Source organism: Rissa tridactyla, chromosome 23, assembly GCF_028500815.1.
Source record: "Rissa tridactyla isolate bRisTri1 chromosome 23, bRisTri1.patW.cur.20221130, whole genome shotgun sequence".
NCBI classification, from domain to species: domain Eukaryota; kingdom Metazoa; phylum Chordata; class Aves; order Charadriiformes; family Laridae; genus Rissa; species Rissa tridactyla.
Window position 1 is genome coordinate 399626 of NC_071488.1, and position 12991 is coordinate 412616.

The 12991-nt window shown below is 47.9% G+C and overlaps 1 protein-coding gene across 4 annotated transcripts in view; it reads right to left on the minus strand.

Annotated features, from left to right (window-relative positions):
* Positions 1-12991, minus strand: part of LOC128901082 (sperm-associated antigen 4 protein-like) — a 77778-nt gene that overhangs the window by 36589 nt on the left and 28198 nt on the right. The window lies entirely within an intron of this gene.

Below are 12991 nucleotides of genomic sequence, written 5' to 3' on the forward strand. Positions count from 1 at the left end.
CGTTGTCCCTTTGTGGAACACAACTTTGAAATGGGACTAACTGAGCAAGTCGAGTTCCTTTCTCAATAGTCACAGGTGGTGTAGCTGTCGATACCATGGCACATATTTGTCCTGTGTAATCGGCATCAATCGCTCCAACATGTACCATGAGGCCTTGTAAGGTGGTACTAGATCTTCCTATTAGGAAGGCACTTAAACCTTGGCCAATTGGCCCCCAAGCGTCCAGGGGCACCTTGTGTACGATGGGGGTGGCTCCCCAGAGTCCACCACTTCAGTCCCTTCCTCACCCATTATAGGACTGCCCTCCTCATCGTCTGACTCAGGTGGCAGGGATGGAAAACCCAGACTCGAGATGGGGTTAGTACAAATAGGAGGAGAAGGCCATGCCTCTGTTTCCCCCAAGGCTGGAGCGGGGGGTGCGGAGGGACGCACCAGTCCTTCAGGGTGGATAACACCCATCCCTCTTTGAGTCTCTTTTACAGCTGCTCTTTGGTCACGAGGCAACACGTACTTATATTGTTTCTCTTTTGTGTTCATCGGGAGCAGTCCCTTATTTTCTTTAACAGCAATCCCCCGCCCCTTCATATCATCAACGGGAGGTTTTAAGGCCAAGGGCTCAGGGGCTGCGGACGGCTGTTCACTTCCTTCCAGTAAATCTTTCTGCTCCTTGAAGTTCTTTAACGTGTCTAACAAAAGTCGCCACGTAGTTAACAGTTCAGTGGCTGGTTTTGAGCCACGCGTAGCTTTCTCAAATAATGTCTGCCCTGGGTTCGTCCATTGCGTTACACTAAATGCCGTAACCGACGTTACTTCTACTCCCTGTTCCTTTCCCCACAGTAGCATTTTTCGCAAAGTCACTTCAGGGAGGATTACACCCTGCCGCTTCAACAGCAGCGTCCATGTGCAGAGTAGAGTCTGCTCTTCCTTAGTTAACTTCCCTCCCATGTCCCCAGTGGCTCACCTACTACAGGTGTCTTCTTAAATATGATCCGGATCTGTCAACAGCTCTGCCCGCTGTCTTCAGCTTCACTGGGCTCCGTCCCCACGACTACTTCCAGTGGTCTTCTTCCTCAGCATCACGTCGGGGTCACTAATTGTCGTTTCAGTCGGGACGGACAAACGACAAGACTCTCCTTGAAGAGTTAAGTTAAGCTCACTCTTTATTACAAACTTGGGTTTCTTATATATCTAATTTTTTGTTCACGCTCCATTCACGCGTTCTTTCTACGCATTCAATTGGTTAGGTGACATAGCACAGGCGCTCGTAGCTACAATACGATTGGTTATTGAAATCCTGTTCACATTGCTCAAAATCTGGCTTTCTCACAGCCTAACTCTCCTTGTTCTCTCAAGCAATCTTCTTCTTTCTCCTTTTTGTTACGTTGTCCTTATATGACGCAACTCGCGGCCTTCTTATGGGTACACTGCAAACTCTGTCTCTTCTGTCAAGGGGTCTACGGACCCGCCGTATCCCCCAACAAAAACAAAGCAAAAAAAAAACAAGGAGAGGTTTGTGTTCAGTACAATAGAGCCACCGGTACCCTGTTGCGTCGCCCTGTGGCTCTACAGCGAAGGTGATGGCAGTCAGATGTGTCAAACCAAGCCTGTACCCTCCTGAAAATTTAGGGCTGCTGCACAAAACCGCCTCCGGTGCTGAGCTTTGACCTGCTCCTGTCATGAAATAATGACAGCCTGCGGAGGCATAATTTAGCCCAGACCTGAAGACGTCTGTTTTAAGGTTAAAAAGTCCTCCCAGCTAAACTTTATCCAACAGCAGCAATGAAAAAATCAACTTGTCCGGTGTTCATTTGGGTTCCTCTCATTAATGAAGCCACGCAGGATCACAGCCCGGAGGGTCCATCTTTGCTTTATCCCAACTTCCCATATCCACTGCAAGGTTTAATTGGTTTCATGGCACCGGATCCCAACAAGGATTTAAAATGATCCGGTTGCTAACAGACCTGGTTGCTTTAACCCTGAACCCCAGCACTGGAGGGACGCAGCCTCCCGATAAGGACAATGCCCCTATTGCTGGGCAGTCACCCAGAATCGGTGCCAAAACGGGTTCTGAAGTTTGGTGACCTGAAGACCAGCCTCACCCCTGGCAATGCCATGCCGAGAGTCAGCAGGAGCCACTGAAAAGCTCCTCCCCACCTCTCGCCGTGCCTGTGCAGAGCCACATTTGGTCATCGTGTCTGGAAACGCTCCCTCCGGCTACCAGAGGGGGACAGGTTGCATGAATTCAAGCAGCAGCTTTTCTCCTCAGAAGCGAGTTATCATTTCTTTGGTTCTCAAGATGATAGCACCCACCCGCACCCCAAAAATTACCTTCGATGTGATGCCGTTTGAGGAGAGCCCACTGGGAGGACTGGCCCTGAAGCAGGTTTGTGCACACAGCCGTCTCTCCACGGGTGACGTCTGCCCCAAAGCGCTCGCATCGCCTTCGGAAAGGGAGGTTACCGCCCTGAAAGAGACAGCAGAGAGATGGTTTGTCAGGAGATTTGCCCTGTTCCAGATGTGGCAATGGCAAATTTGGACAAAAGGAGAGAATTATCCACCTACCGTGGTCAGCGGAGCCAAGTAGAGCTTGCCTTGGATTTCCAGCTGGAAAACAAGAAGGATGCAGGAGCACGTTAGGAGAGCTGAAGCAGCAGTGGTTAAACAGAAGGATATTCCAGGTAGCAATTGTAGCACTTGCCTTGGCTAAATGTCAGTGGGAAACCCAGGAAATCACTGGTTTTTCTTCGAGAGCCCCAACTATTCCAAGAGAATGTATCACTTGGAGAAAAGAACCTGAAACTGGAACCGCTCCGTTTGTTTTCAGTGCTCGGCTTGGAGGAAACTCAAAGCAGTTACAGATACAGAGGGATGCAAGACTGGCTAAAGGATGAACGCGGAGAGGGGCCAGAACTGCTCCAAGCACCCGTCGCTCCCCGGGTGATGTTGGGTGCCCCACGAAACGCTCCCAGGAAGCCGACTGCTGTAACGTGCCGCAGAAGGGCGGTGACGTACCCACTTGAGGGGACATTTTAGCACTAGCGCTTCAGGGAAGCTGACGCTTTACTTGTCCCGCTCAGCTCATCCTGCTTCACCCTCTCCCAGGCAGCCAACGGAGCTGGTTTTGCCGGTGCAGCCCCCTGCTATGCGCTCCCTGCTGGGAGCCCGCCCTGGTGCGGCTCTCTCTTCAGTGTGCTTCCCTAGACTTCCAAATCAATGCAGCCCTGGAGGGCTCACCGGGCTCCCAAATCCCCCACCCCAGAGCAGCGCAGAGCAGGGCCCCCACACCCTACCTGCGTTACCCATGGGCACAGCCTGCTCTGCTCGTAGCGCTTGGGCTTCATACACAGCCTGCTCTTCTTCTGCCCCCGGGCCCACTTCCGCTCCACGGGCTCCTTCTCTGCTGCTCCACCATCATCTCGGCTTTCCCCGTCCTGACCGAGGTCCTCTGACTTCACCCGTTTGGCGGGGGGCTCGCTCTGGCAGCTGCCGACCTCCTCCTCCTCCTCCTCCTCGCCCCCGCCGCTGGGCTCGCCCCGGGCCCGCAGGTAGGCATGGAACTGCTCCTTGGAGGTGAGGAACCTACAGAAACATCACACCCCTGTCACCCCAGCCATGGGGGGAGCGGTGTGACAGGGGGCTGCTGGGGGGACAGCGGGGCCGGGCATGTACTGGGGGGGCAGTGCAGAGGCTTGGCATGTACCGGGAGGGGGTTATGGGGGGGCCGTACACGTAGTGGGGGGGTTATGGAGGGCCCTGGCCCCTACCAGGGGGGTTATGGAAGGGCCATACCTGTACCCGGGGGGTTATGGGGAGGTCTGCGCATGTACTGTGGGGGTTGGGGGGGGGCCTGGCACGTACCGAGGGGGGTTAGGAGGGGGCCCGGGCACGTACCGGGGGGCCGGCGGGCCGGGGCCGGGGCCGGGGCCGTCGTGGGCCCGCACTCACCGGGGGCCGCCGCCGCCATGCTGCCGCACGCGGGGATGAGGGCAGGGGCCGGGCGGGCCACGTGACGGGGGCGCGTGCGCGGGGCGGGTAGAAAAGGCCCGGCGGCGGCCAGGCCGCCTCAGAGCGGCGGCGGGGCCGGGGTTTGTGTGTGGCCGGGCCGGGGGCGGCGGCCGGGCGGGCTGTGTGAGGGGTCGCAGCGCCGCTGAGGTCAGTGTCCGTCCGGCTGGGGGAGGCTCTGAGCGCTCTGCGGGGGAGCAGGGCCTGTGGGCTGGGGGCGGCCCTCAGGAAGGGCCTGGCCGTGGGGGCAGGACCCCCGGGGGAGGGGCTGTCCGTGTGGGGAGGGGCGGCGCGGGGCGGCCGGTGTGTGGGCCTTGCACCGGGGAGAGGTGTCGTCCTGTGAGATGTGCTTAACTGATTCGTGTCAGTGTGGAACAGTGTTAGGGCCACAGGGTGAAGTGTGACCTTTGACTGTTTTGTCTGTCTGGCCGCAGACGAGACGGAGTGTCTGTCGTGTCTGTGTTTTGCAGGAGCCACCTGGCGAACATTCTAGAATACCACCTTAAACCGGTCCTGTTGTTATCTGCATAGTGACCTGTAAGAGGGGGGCTACACCCATTTTTGGCAAGGGCCAACCATTTTAGAGGCAGTTATGAATATGTATTAGTATAGGAGATATAAACCAAAAATGGGGTCTGTAAGGGGTGTGTCTTGGTTGGGCAGAGACTCGTGGCACACCCAGCGCTGTTTGCTTGCCTTTGTTCCTTTAATAAATTATAAATTCTAATTGGAATCCTGTTTGTGATTAAATCATTTATCACAATTTGGGGGCTCGTCCGGGAGGGTCTTAGTTCCTGAATTCTGACTTGATCTAGGAGGGGCGCCCCACCATTAGGTGGCTCCTGATCAGGTCAGGTCGGGACTAATGCCATCCTGAACCTGAGTAAAGGCAAGCAAAGAAAAGATTTTGGTTTTTATTTTTATGAGCTCCCTTGCTGGCTGCAGCAGTTTATTTTACCCGTAATTCTGCGCGCGAAGATCCGAACGAAGGTGACGGAGTTGTAAGTATTTAAAGTGTATACCGTTCGGTTGGGTGGGATTCGGTTGCCTGTGTGTAAGAGTGTGATTGAGACGGAACCTGGTTCCGAAGAGACTGTGGAGGTCTTCTAACCGCGGTTCCAGTCTCCCGCGAGGGACTTGGCCGGTGAAGGACCGAAGCGATTCCTATAGTGGGTGGGTGATAGGTCCTAAACCCCCTGCAAGACGCTCCTACTGGTAACCAAGGGCTGTAGGAATTGCCACAGTAAAATTCCTAGATGGGTCAGACAAAATCGAAGACCCAGGACCAGAGGAAAGGGAGCAAATTACCAGATATACCATTGGAAAGTCCATTAGGAATAATGATTAGGAATTGGAATGAAAGGGGCCCCAGAAAAGGAAAAAGTAAATTAAAATTAGTTCACTATTGTATGATTGAATGGCCGAAGAAACCTTTAAAACCACATGTCTTTTGGCCTGGTTTTGGATCCTTGGAAGACTGGATTTGCCAGGCCTTAAATCTATATGTTAATTCAAAGGAACCTTTTAGTCAGGAGGAAAGTGATTATGCAGGATTATGGATCGGGACTTCACGTCCTTTTCCGGCTTCAATACTTAGATTAAAAACGGATGAAAAGTCTGAGAAAGAAGAAGGAAACAAAGACGAAAAAGGGAAGGAAAAAGATGATAAAGGGGAACCACTGGATAACTTACCACCTCCATATCCTAACAATCCTCCTCCGACGGCGGCTCTCCCTCCAGGGGCCGTAGTACCCCCACCAGTGCCACCGTTACCCCTGCCTCCACCACCGACAGCACCGGAATTAGATCGACCTCCGGCTGCATGTACGAGAAGTAGAACTGCCACATCTGGGGGAGCTTCTCTATATCCCTTACGAGAAGTACCCCTCGGAGGCAATCAGGGAGGCATCGGGTTTGTGGCAGTTCCATTAAATACCACAGATGTAAGGAATTTCAAGAAAGAAATGGGGACCCTATTAGATGATCCCCTTGGAGTAGCAGAAAAACTAGACCAATTTTTAGGACCTAATACTTATACCTGGGAAGAAATACAATCCATGTTGGGGATCTTATTTACTGCTGAGGAAAAGGGAATGATTAGACAAGCTGGAATGAGAATTTGGGAAAGACAGAATCAGGCAGGACCCCCAGGAGATCAGAAATGGCCAAACGTGGATCCCCACTGGGATCATCAACAACCCCAAGGGAGACAGAACATGAGGGATTTGAGAACATTAATAATACAGGGAATAAGGGAAGCGGTTCCCCGAGGGCAAAACATTAATAAAGCATTTAATGAACAACAAGGAAAAGACGAATCTCCTACAGAATGGTTGGAGAGGTTGAGGAAAAGCCTGCAAATGTATTCTGGAATTGATCCGAATACAGTGGCTGGGACTGCACTCCTTAGAACACAATTTGTAGCCAAATCCTGGGGGGATATAAGAAAGAAATTAGAAAAACTTGAGGACTGGCAAGAAAGAGGATTAGAGGAGTTACTTAGAGAAGCCCAGAAGGTATATGTTAGAAGGGACGAAGAAAAACAGAAAGTAAAGGCAAAACTTTTTGTAGCAGCAGTAAAAGAAAGTCAGAAAAATCAGAATCCGTTTAGAGAGAAAAGGGAAAAAAGAATAGAGCAGACACCCAGAGGACAGCCTCACAGGGAGAGATTCACAATTCCTGTCTGTTACTACTGTAACAAGAGGGGACATGTTCAGAGCAACTGTCGTAAGCGAGAACAAGATGAGAAAATGTTCAAAGAAGAATAGGGGTGTCAGGGGCTATATCTTTTGGGGACTTCCAACATCAACAGAGCCCTTGGTAAAATTATTAATAGGTCCCCATAAGGAGGAGGTTTTATTTTTAGTGGATACAGAAGCTGAAAAATCAACCATTCAGAAACTTCCAAAAGGAATAGAGATAGGGAAGAATTACATGTCAGTAGTCGGGGCAAAAGGAGAACCTTTTAAAGTCCCTATCTTGAAAGATGTAGAAGTAGAAACAGAAAAGACAATTTGTCTTAATGATTTACTTTTGCTCCCTGAAGCGGAATACAATTTACTAGGAAGGGATCTGATTTTGAAGTTAAACTTGAGCATTCAGAGTCAGGGGAACAAACTGCAGATCAAATTATATACTTTAACACAGGAGGATGAAGAAGCTATTAACCCCTCGGTGTGGTATAAAGAAGGGGAAACTGGAAAAATAAAAATGGACCCCATAAGCGTTCAAATAATAGATCCACATCGTTCGATTAGAATCAAGCAATACCCTGTACCCATGGAGGGTCGAAAAGGATTAAAACCTGTAGTTGACAGACTTTTGGAAAAAGGAACCTTGGAACCATGTATGTCACCTCATAATACACCCATCCTCCCTGTAAAGAAACCGGACGGGTCATACAGAATGGTACAGGATTTAAGAGCCGTAAATCAGCGAACGATTACTAAATTCCCTGTAGTGGCAAATCCCTATACTTTATTAAGTCATATTTCTCCCAGACATACTTGGTATAGTGTGATAGATTTGAAAGATGCTTTTTGGGCCTGTCCTCTGGACGAGGGATCTAGAGATTATTTTGCTTTCGAGTGGGAGGACCCCGAAACGGGACGGAAACAGCAATTAAGATGGACGGTATTACCACAGGGGTTTACGGAGTCACCACATTTATTTGGGCAAACTTTAGAGAAAATCTTACAGGATTTTACATTACCCCAGGAGATAAAATTATTGCAATATGTAGATGACTTATTAGTAGCAGGAGAAACTGAAGAGGGGACCCGAGAAGCTACTATTAAATTGTTAAATTTTCTAGGGGAGAAGGGATTGAGAGTGTCCCGATCAAAACTACAGTTTGTAGAACAGGAAGTAAAATACTTAGGACATTGGCTAAGTCAGGGAAAGAAGAAACTAGATTCTGATAGGATATCTGGGATTCTATCTTTAAGACCCCCACAAACTAAAAAGGAGGTTCGGCAAATATTGGGATTATTAGGATATTGTAGATCATGGCTTGAAAATTATAGTGACAAGGTAAAATTTCTATATGAAAAATTAACTAGTAACCAACTTAAGTGGTTTACAGAAGATGACCAGAAATTCGAGGCAATAAAAAAGGCATTAATACAAGCACCTGTATTGAGCCTCCCAGATTTAGAAAAACCTTTCCATCTTTTTGTGAATACATCAAATCAGACAGCATATGGAGTTCTTACTCAAGACTGGGCAGGAATAAAAAAACCTGTGGGGTACTGTTCTAAATTACTTGATCCAGTAAGTAGAGGATGGCCTGCTTGTCTCCAAGCTTTGGTAGCTACCGCATTATGAATAGAGGAAGTTCGGAAAATTACCTTTAGTGCTCCTTTAAAAGTGTATACCCCACACAATGTCAGGAGTGTTTTACAACAAAAGGCAGAAAAATGGTTAACGGACAGCCGGATCTTGAAATATGAAGCAATATTAATAGACTCCCCCGATTTAGAACTGAGGGTGACTTCTGCTCAGAGTCCAGCACAGTTTTTGTTTGGAGAGCCATCAAAGGAAGTACAACATAATTGTTTAGAGGTAATTGAGACCCAGACTAAGGTGAGGCCGGACTTAAGAGATACTGAGTTAGAAAATGCAGAAGTGTTATTTGTAGATGGCTCCTCCCGTGTGGTGGAAGGGAGGAGAAAATCAGGATATGCCATAATTAATAAAAATTTAGAACTTATAGAATCAGGACCTCTGAGTCCATCATGGTCAGCTCAAGCTTGTCAGCTGTATGCCCTTTGTAGAGCCCTGGAATTATTACAAGGAAAAAGCGGGACCATATTTACGGATTCTAAATATGCGTATGGAGTAGTCCACACTTTTGGAAAAACTTGGGAGGAAAGAGGTTTAATTAATACCCAAGGAAGGAATCTAATACATCAAGAACTAATAGTGAAAATTTTAAAGGCGTTAAGAAAACCAAAGGAGATAGCAGTGGTACATGTGAGAGGACACCAAAAGGGATTAGATTATCGAACCAGAGGGAATAACGTAGCCGATAGAGAGGCCCAGGAAGCAGCCCTGAGGACTCAGGTCGCTAAAATTAATGTAGTACAAGTACAAGGAGACATTAGTGAAAAAGAACTAGAGGAGAAAGAAAAGAAATTTACCCCTGAGGAACAGGCAAAATTAGAGAAAATAGGAGCTAAGTTAGAACAGGGAAAATGGATGCTGCCCGACGGGCGAGAGATGTTGCCAAAAGCTTATGCCAGGCAAATATTAGAACGCTTACACACACAAACACATTGGGGTACAAAGGCGATAAGTGATCATTTCCTTAAACAATTTGGCTGTATTGGGATTTTTGAAATAGCAAAGCAAATCACGCGAGGATGTTTAACTTGTCAAAAAGTAAACAAGAAAGCGTTTCGACAAGCAGCCACGGGAGGAAGGAAAACAGCTTATAGACCTTTTGAAAGAATACGAGTCGATTTTACTGAATTGCCTAAGGTAGGGAGAATAAAATATTTACTAGTACTAGTAGATCATTTAACACAATGGGTAGAAGCTTACCCTGTAGCACGAGCTACGGCACAGATGGTAGTAAAAATCTTATTAGAACACTTAATACCTAGATATGGGATAATCCAGTATATTGATTCTGATCAGGGCACACATTTTACTTCTAAAATAATAAAATTATTATGTCAATCATTAGGTATTCAATGGGAATACCACACTCCGTGGCACCCACAAAGCTCAGGGAAAGTAGAAAGAATGAATCAAACAATAAAACAGCAATTGGCTAAATTAATGATTGAGACACAGATGTCCTGGACGAAATGCCTACCATTGGCACTATTAAACATAAGAACTAAGCCACACAGTGAGACTGGATTATCGCCATATGAAATGTTATATGGAATGCCTTACTCCCAAGGGATGCCCCTGGGGAACAACGTGGTTGAAGATTATAGTATCCAAAAATATATAATATCCATTGGAAAAAGGTTAAAAGAACTAGGAGAGATTGGGATGATGGCTCAAACACCACCATTAGGATTTGACACATGTGTCGCGAGTGAAAGGTCCAGTGAAGGAGTGGAGAGTCACATCTGAGCCCGGAGAAGCCAAGCTAACCATCAGACGAACTTAAAGAGACCTTCATCAAGAAGCATAAGCCAAGTTGCTGTGGGAATTTCATTGTAACTACTCCTGTAGAATTAGTGGACAGGGATAAATACCTATTAGGAAAGGTGATTTAGTCCATTGTGTAAACGGTGTTGTTTATTTTTAAGGGCAAAGTGTTCTACATGTTTTAAAATATATCATTTTCCAAAAAAGAAGTCAAGGATCTAGGAAACAGTTTAGAATTTTTGTGCATTCGCTGTGGGGCCCCCACTCCCCTATATAACCTACCATGGGTTAGGCTTTATTGTTGTCAATTTAATCAAAGAGTGCTTCTTGATTAAAGGTTACCCCTTAAAAGATTAAGGAAGAGGGCAAGACCGGAGGGGAACGAGTGGTGCGGCTTGAAAGGTCTGCCAAGGGCTGCAACCCCTTCGGGCTGTGACCGCCGATCACTATGGCCCTGACCGGACCTCTTCTGGTCCTCTTTGGGGTAAGCTCCTTGACTCTGGTTATGGCAAACAACTGCAGCCAGTGCGTAGGAACTACTAGGAGGGGACGGGTAAGTTCCCAGACTTTGGTTTATAATATCGAAATAAAAGAAAGAATAAGGGATTCGGTACAGCACAGACTACTATTTAACTCATTTTATCATGAAATAGAAACAGGAGTGGAATAGGAAATTCCCACAGTTGCTAAAAATCTCTTTGTAAATCTTGCTGAAAACATTGCTAAGTCATTAAATGTAACTAATTGTTATGTTTGTGGTGGAACAAGCCAAGGTGAACGATGGCCATGGGAGGCTATGGAGAGCAACATTAGTAATCCTCAAATATGGAAAACAATGCGAGACAAAATACCAAGATGAGAACTGCTTTGTACCAAAATCGTTTAGCCTTGGATTATTTGCTAGCACAAGAGGGAGGTGTTTGTGGGAAGTTTAACCTTAGTAATTGTTGTTTAGAAATTGATGATGAAGGGGAAGCTGTAAATGAACTTGTAAAAGAAATGAAGAAAATTGCACATGTCCCGGTTCAGACTTGGACTGGAGTCGACCTAAAAGGATTCTGGGAAAACTTTACGGGAGGTGATCGGCTTACTAAAATTGGGATTGTTATATTGGGGGCATTTGCAGGATGTTAATAATTCCATGTTTTATACCTTGTTTTATTAGACTAATACACTCAGTTATACAAGGAACGCAGATGGCTACAGAACCTGTTGATTCAGAACCAGGGAAAGAGAAAACTCTTTCCCTGATGATACTAAAGACAAAAGAAGATTCCAAACTAATACCCATTCGGCAAGTATTAACTCGGTTGGAAACAAAAACACGAATCAATGCCATAGAAAAAGAAAATGGGGGATTGTGAGATGTGCTTAACTGATTCGTGTCAGTGTGGAACAGTGTTAGGGCCACAGGGTGAAGTGTGACCTTTGACTGTTTTGTCTGTGTGGCCGCAGACGAGACGGAGTGTCTGTCGTGTCTGTGTTTTGCAGGAGCCACCTGGCGAACATTCTAGAATACCACCCTAAACCGGTCCTGTTGTTATCTGCATAGTGACCTGTAAGGGAGGGGATACACCCATTTTTGGCAAGGGCCAACCATTTTAGAGGCAGTTATGAATATGTATTAGTATAGGAGATATAAACCAAAAATGGGGTCTGTAAGGGGTGTGTCTTGGTTGGGCAGAGACTCGTGGCACACCCAGCGCTGTTTGCTTGCCTTTGTTCCTTTAATAAATTATAAATTCTAATTGGAATCCTGTTTGCGATTAAATCATTTATCACAATGGGGTGAAATCCTCTTGGCGGCCGGTCACCAGTGGTGTCCCTCAGGGCTCAGTTTTGGGGCCGGCTTTGTTTAATGTCTTTGTCAATGATGTGGATGAGGGGATTGAGTGCACCCTCAGTAAGTTTGTAGATGACACCAAACTGGGTGGGGGTGTTGATCGGCTTGAGGGTAGGAAGGCTCTCCAGAGGGACCTGGGCAGGCTGGATCGATGGGCCAAGGCCAACTGTATGAGGTTTAATAAGGCCAAGTGCCAGGTCCTGCATTTCGGTCACAACAACCCACAGCAACGCTACAGGCTTGGGGCAGAGTGGCTGGAAAGCTGCCCGGCAGAAAAGGACCTGGGGGTGCTGGTGGACGGCCAGCTTAACATGAGCCAGCAGTGTGCCCAGGTGGCCAAGAGGGCCAACAGCATTCTGGCTTCTATCAGGAATAGCGTGGCCGGCAGGAGCAGGGAAGTGATGGTGCCTCTGTACTCGGCACTGGTGAGGCCCCACCTCGAGTGCTGTGTTCAGTTCTGGGCCCCTCTGGACAAGAGGGACATTGAGGTGCTGGAGCGTGTCCAGAGGAGAGCTACCAGGCTGGTGAGGGGTCTGGAGACCAGGGCATATGAGGAGAGGCTGAGGGAGCTGGGCATGTTTAGCTTGGAGAAGAGGAGGCTGAGGGGAGACCTCATTGCCCTCTACAACTCCCTGAAAGGAGGGTGGAGAGAGGTGGGGGTTGGCCTCTTCTCCCAGGGGAATAATGACAGGACCAGAGGAAATGGCCTGAACTTGCGGCAGGGGAGGTTTAGGTTAGATATTAGGAAGAATGACTTTACTGCAAGAGTGGTCAGGCACTGGAACAGCCTGCCCAGGGAGGTGGTTGAGTCACCATCCCTAGAGGTGTTTAAGAAACATCTAGATGTGGCACTTCAGGGCATGCGCTAGTGACAGAGATTGTAGGTTGTTTGGTTGGACTCGATGATCTCCAAGGTCTTTTCCAACCATGAAGATTCTGTGATTCTAAGATCAGGAGGGGGATGCCCTCAGCGTAGGAGCTTCCTGGGGGAATGGAGATCCTCTAGGGGTCGGGCAGCAGATTCGGTGAGCCCTTTTG